The following is a 6000-nucleotide window of genomic DNA, read 5'->3' as shown; positions in this document are numbered from 1 at the left end:
AGGAAAGACATCCGGCCAGCAGAAGAGAGAGACTGCATGCTAACAGTCACCACACCATCTGGAATTTGGGGATTGCCTGGACCCTTGAGAGGTCAGGAGCAAGGTCTGATCCATTGTAGGTAGCCAATGCCAACGCATTATGGGTATCGTTCAGTGTTCACCGAACTGAAGTAAAGAAACTCAGCTTGGGGGAGAGGGCTGTGATAGAATGTGCAGGAAGAGCTCTGGAGAGAGAAAAGGGAAGCCTTTGGTGAGGGGACAATCCAGGGGAGGTTATCAAGATGGAAGAAAGAGAGTTAGCAAGATCTGGAAGATGTGGGAGAAGGGCCAAAAGGGGAAAAGAGGAAACGCAGCTTACTTTCTCTGGCAAGTGTAGGACCAGCTGCTTTCCATATGCTCTTATGGTTCAGTCCTGTAAGGTAAGTACTTACCTGTAAGTACTTACCTGTAAGTACTTACCTGTAAGGTAAGTACTATTATCACTGCTTAACAGATGGAAAAAAAAACAATCAGAAAGGGTGAAGGATTTTCTCAAGGTCACACAGCAAGTGAGGTGGAAGCAACATAGATGTTCCAAGCTGAGGAAAAAGTGTGGACAAAGGGATGGATGGAGGGAAGCACAGGACGGGAGTAGAGAATTGCAGGTGATTCTGTTTGGCTAAAGGATATGGTGAGTGAAAGGCCTTCATATGCTAGGTTAAAAAGGAGGTTGGCCCCAAATCATGAAGTGTTTTAAATGAAAGACTGAGGAGTTTTATTTGTACTGGGATGTCCCTGAAGATTTTTAAGGGGTTGGTATGATCCCCATTGTTATTGATAACGAAAAACCTGGTGAGAGTGAGATTATCAAGAGGAAAGCAGAGGAAGGGAGAGCAGGTGGGAGACCAGCTCAGAGGCACAGGTGTGACAGAGTTAGGGCCTAACCTAGAGCAACGGAGTGAGAAGGAAGAAGAGGGGAGAGAGCAGAGAGAGGACCCAGAACTGACAGCAAGGTTGGCACGCTGGATAATGCAGGTGGAGCAGGCTGGAGGAAGTGAATGCAGTTTGGGACATCCGGAGTTTGAGGAAGGATGGCACATCCAGCAGGCAATCTGAAACACAGTACTGTAAGCTTAGGGGAAAGGACGGGGTTCGGGGGGAAAAAAATATCTGCGGATTGCCTGTAGAGATGAAACCACACAAAGTGGACTGTAGTAGCTGTAGGTCTGGTCATATACAGATACTGTCCCATCCCCCTGCTTTCATCTCCTTTAAGGAATTCCTGTCCCGCTCCACTGCCCTTTTAATCATGGTGTTCTCTCCACTTCCCCCAATGCTCCTAATGGTACAGAATCCAAGCAGCAACAATCAGAGTTCTTTCATGGGATGAGCTATATGCGGTAGAGTGGAGAAACGCAGAGACAGAGAGCCCAGATGACACTGGAGCCCCTGACCCACCTGGAGCTGGTCACCCTTCAACTCCACATCCACATAACCCAAATCCAGTTGGGTCTCTCTCTCTCTCTCTCTCTCTTTTTTCAGTTAAGCTAGTTTAATTGTAATATTTTGCAATCAAATATACCATGTGATAAAAACGAGATTGCTCAGGAGAGAGGAGAAGAAAAGTATTAGCATTTCAGTGCTAACTATATGCCTGGAGGCCCTTGTGTGCTTTTCTAAGAAGCTTGGACTTTATCCTGTAGAAAATTAAGAGCTATTTAAATTGAATTTTAAATATGCTCGGTGGAAGGTACCTTTCTGAGGTCGGTGCTGTAATCCCATTTTACAGAGGTAGAGATTGAGGTTCTTGGAAGTGAAGTAACTTGCCTAAGGTCACACAATGGGTAAGTGTCCAGGTCAGGTATAATTTAAGAATGGTCAAGTGTACAGGGGAGGAGGTGGTAAAGACTTTACAGAAGTAGGTGACACTGGGAGGATGAATTGTTCACTAGGTGAACAGGGGTTTGGAGCAGGAAAAAGAGAGGGCAGACATACCAAGGAGAGGGCAGAGCATGTGTTAGGTATGGAGGTGTGAGATAGCACCTGACCTGCAGGTGTAAGAACCAGGACGTTGCCATGGCAAAACAAGGCCTAAAGCACTGGTGGTGAGTGTGAGGAAGAGGCAAGCATGGAGCTTTGGTTTGTGATGCCCACTGAATCACACAGCCACCCGTGAAGACCTGAGCCCGGATTGGGTAAGCACAGACAGGAGAGAACGCATCCCAGCTGCACAGAGAGACCTCTGAGTGGTGAAGGGCCTCCTTTAGAGATGGGATGTAGGCAGACTGTGGAACTGAGTCTTCAGCTGGTGTGGACAGGGAACAGACACAGTTTAGAACAGAGGAAAAGGAACACTGCCAGTGAGGGAGCTTGTCATCTGATCTCAAATCAAAATCACACAATTTAAGAGATCAAACTGGGCTTTAATAGAAGAGTTAGGTGACAGCTAAGTGCGAGAAAGTTCACACAACTAGATTTGAAAATGACTTATCACATCAGGCAAACCAATATAAAAATGTTCCAGTGCCTGTTCTGCACATTGTGGGGGATGAAACGTGCCCAGAGGGTCTCTCCTGACACGTGAGCATAGCTGTATGCACAGATGAGCTGCAGAGGGAGGAAGAGTTACCTCCTCATAGAGGGACTGGTCAATCATTGATTTAAGCAACAACTACTGACAGCAGACTTCTAGACACTACCCTGAAGACAGTTAATATTTATTGAGCTTCTACTATTGTCAGGCACACTATTCTAAGCACTTTGTGTATATTAATGTATTTAAACTTCACAGCATCCCCCAAAATAAGGAAACTGAGGCACAGAGAGGTAAATCAACTTGCCTAAGGCCACACAGCTAGTCAGTGGCACAGCTAGAATTTGAACCCAGGCAGTCTGGCACTAGAAACTGCTCTTTTAACCAAAATGCTACATTATACTCTCTCTCCAAAGTCAACCTAATAATAATAATAATAGCAGCAACTACCACTTAACGTGTTTATGATGGTCCAGATGCCATAGTATGCCAGGCATGCACATTTCTTGCCAAAGATCATATGGCTCCCAGACAGAAGAACTGGATTCAAACCTTGGCAGTTCAGGGTGCTTGAACTTGGGGGACAATAAAGAGCAGCAGGAGCTAGAATAAGTCTGCACAAGGCACAAATGTGGAGCGGAAAATAGGAGGTCATTGACCTTACCTGGTGGGAGTGGCACTGGGTTGTAGACAGACTGGGTTGTTGGAAAGCTTCACAGAGGAGTGACTCATGAGCTGAATTTTGAAAGATAAGATTGAGTAGTCATCACAGAATGATGGGGCAAAGTGTTCCATGCAGAGGGAACAGTGGGACTAAAGGAATGGAGTCTGTTACATTCAGGAAACTTCAAGCACTTTGAAGTGGGTGTCAGGACAATACAGAAAATAAGTCAGAAGTCAGGGGCTAGATCACACAGAATCCTACTTGCCTTTCCAGGAAATCTGAGCTGTTTTTCAAACTTCCACTGAAGTAAATGTGAAAAAAAAAAAAAAGGAAGAAGAAATATCCCCAGAGAATCTAACGGCTAATTATGAAGCCCTTCAGACTAATAGGAATTCTTTGAAGTCTATTTTCTCTTACTGCATGCATGATAATTCTGCATTCTGTTTAAATTATTTACCCTCGAATAAAATGGGCATTCTAGGACGATTTTTTTAAAATATTTATTTATTTAGGCTGCTCCGGGTCTTAGCTGCGGCACGCGGGATCTTCGTTGCAGCATACAGACTTCTTAGTTGTGGCACGCGGACTCTTAGTTGTGGCATGCATGTGGGATCTAGCTCCCCGACTAGGGATCAAACCCGGGCCCCCTGCATTGGGAGCGTGGAGTCTCACCCCCTGGACTACCAGGGAAGTCCCTCTAGGATGATTTTTATCCTGCGACTTTCAGTATGCCTAGCACACTGCCCCTACCAACCTGCCAGGTATGTGGACTCCAGTTTGAGAAACATGGGAAGGAAACTATCAAAAGGATTTTAATCAAGGGAGTAATGTGATCAGACCTGCAGTTTAGATAGATGTATCTGGCAGCCATATGGAAGATGAGTTGGAGTGGGCAAGACTGGATATAGGGAGTCTGAACAATACTTTTAGGGTGAGAGGCCCAGGGCCTAAACTGCAGGGCAGGATCCTGGGGAGACAGAATTGACAGGATTTAGTATCTGATTGAGTTGGGAGTGGGGTGGGTGTTTAGGATGGCTTCCATAGACCTGGCTTAGGTCACACCTAGGATGTTAGAAAAGAAACAGGTTTGAAGGGAAAGATGATTGGATTTGGACATTCAGAACCTGAGGTACTTGTGGATCATATGGGCAGAGATACCCAATAGGCAACTGCAAGTCAGCAAAGAGGTCTGGGCTGAAAATAAAACCTGTTTGAGTTATGTACATAAAGGTGGTGGTCACAAGGAGAGCAGGGAGAATAAGAAAAGAGGGTTAAGGACAGAGTACTGGAGAATAACAACATTCAAGAAGCAGACAGAGGGGGACTTCCCTGGTGGCACAGTGGTTAAGACCATGCGCTCCCAATGTAGGGGGGCCCGGGTTCCATCCCTGGTCAGGGAACTAGATCCCACATGCATGGCACAACTAAGAGTCTGCATGCCACAACTAAGGAGCCCACCTGCCGCAACTAAGACCCAGCGCAACCGAATAAATAAATGCTTTTTTAAAAAAAAAGGAAGCAGGCAGAGGGACAAAAGGCCAAGAGCTGCAGAGAAGGAATGGCCAGAGAGGTGGGAGCCAGTGAAGGGCAAGAGGTGAAAAGTTAATGGCCAGCACTGTTAAACACCATGGAGATAAGTAAGAAATATAAGGACTGAAAAATGTCTGGATTTAGCCATCACGTCAGCAGTGATCTGAGACAGGGTAGTTCCCAAGGAAGGGTGGAAGTGGGGCTAAAGAGTGAATGGGAGGTGTGCAGGAAAATGGTAGGCTCTGTATTTCATGAGCGTGGCTGTGAGTCAGTGAGTGGGGACATGGGCTCAAGAAGGACTAACATGGAAGGATACTAACCAAGGCCATGAAACTGGGTGCAGCCCAGAGAAATTAGTGCAAAAAAAGAAATAAGGATGCTCTACATTTGGGGTGTGGGCCAGAGAAGATGAAGAATCAAAATGACCATAAACTAGGGAAATTCGGGTGAGGGCCAGGGAAGGCAGTGGAATGGCCAAGGGAAAGCGGGAAGGGGAGCAGCCTAGGGCTCCTTGGATTTGATTTAGTAAGGAAGGGTATCATGACATGGAGAAGTATAATTTACTGCTTTTATGGGGGAGTCGCTCTGGTACATATATCTTGCCCAGGGGAGAGAGGGGGCTCCCTGAGTGGGAAGGTGACTTCTGGCATTCAATGCATTTATCTCTGCGGTAACTTACTACCTCTTTGATGAATTTTCACTAAAGAACTAGTGAAAGCTAGAAAACAATTTTAGGGAAGTGATCTAGAGGGATGTGGGTATTTTAAGCCGCAGGTGACAGGGAACTTTAGGAACAGTTTGGAGGGGTTCAAGGGATTGGCGGGCTGATCTAGGAAAAACCTAGCCTATAATAACATAGTCATGCAATGAGGAATATGAAAAATGCCAGGGGATAAACAGGCTGGAGAATCATTGCCAGAGACTTTAAAGCTAGGAAGGATCACTGGGAGCACCTAGGCGAGAAAACCGAGGCCTACAGGGAAGTCAGGGGCCTTGTCCATGATGTACTTGGGGAAGCTGCCATGTCCAAGTAGTAGGCGACATCTTGAGAACATGTGAACTCATCAAGAGATGACAACAGGGCTTCCCTGGTGGTGCAGTGGTTGAGAGTCCGCCTGCCGATGCAGGGGACATGGGTTCATGCCCTGGTCCAGGAGGATCCCACATGCCACGGAGCGGCTGGGCCCGTGAGCCATGGCCGCTGAGCCTGCGCGTCCGGACCCTGTACTCCGCAATGGGAGAGGCCACGACAGGGAGAGGCCCGCGTAGCGCAAAAAAAAAAAGAGATGAAAAC

The sequence above is a fragment of the Leucopleurus acutus genome (genome assembly GCF_964270905.1).
Source record: "Leucopleurus acutus genome assembly, chromosome: 2".
Lineage (NCBI taxonomy): Eukaryota > Metazoa > Chordata > Mammalia > Artiodactyla > Delphinidae > Leucopleurus > Leucopleurus acutus.
Note: the sequence above shows the minus strand (reverse complement) of the source record.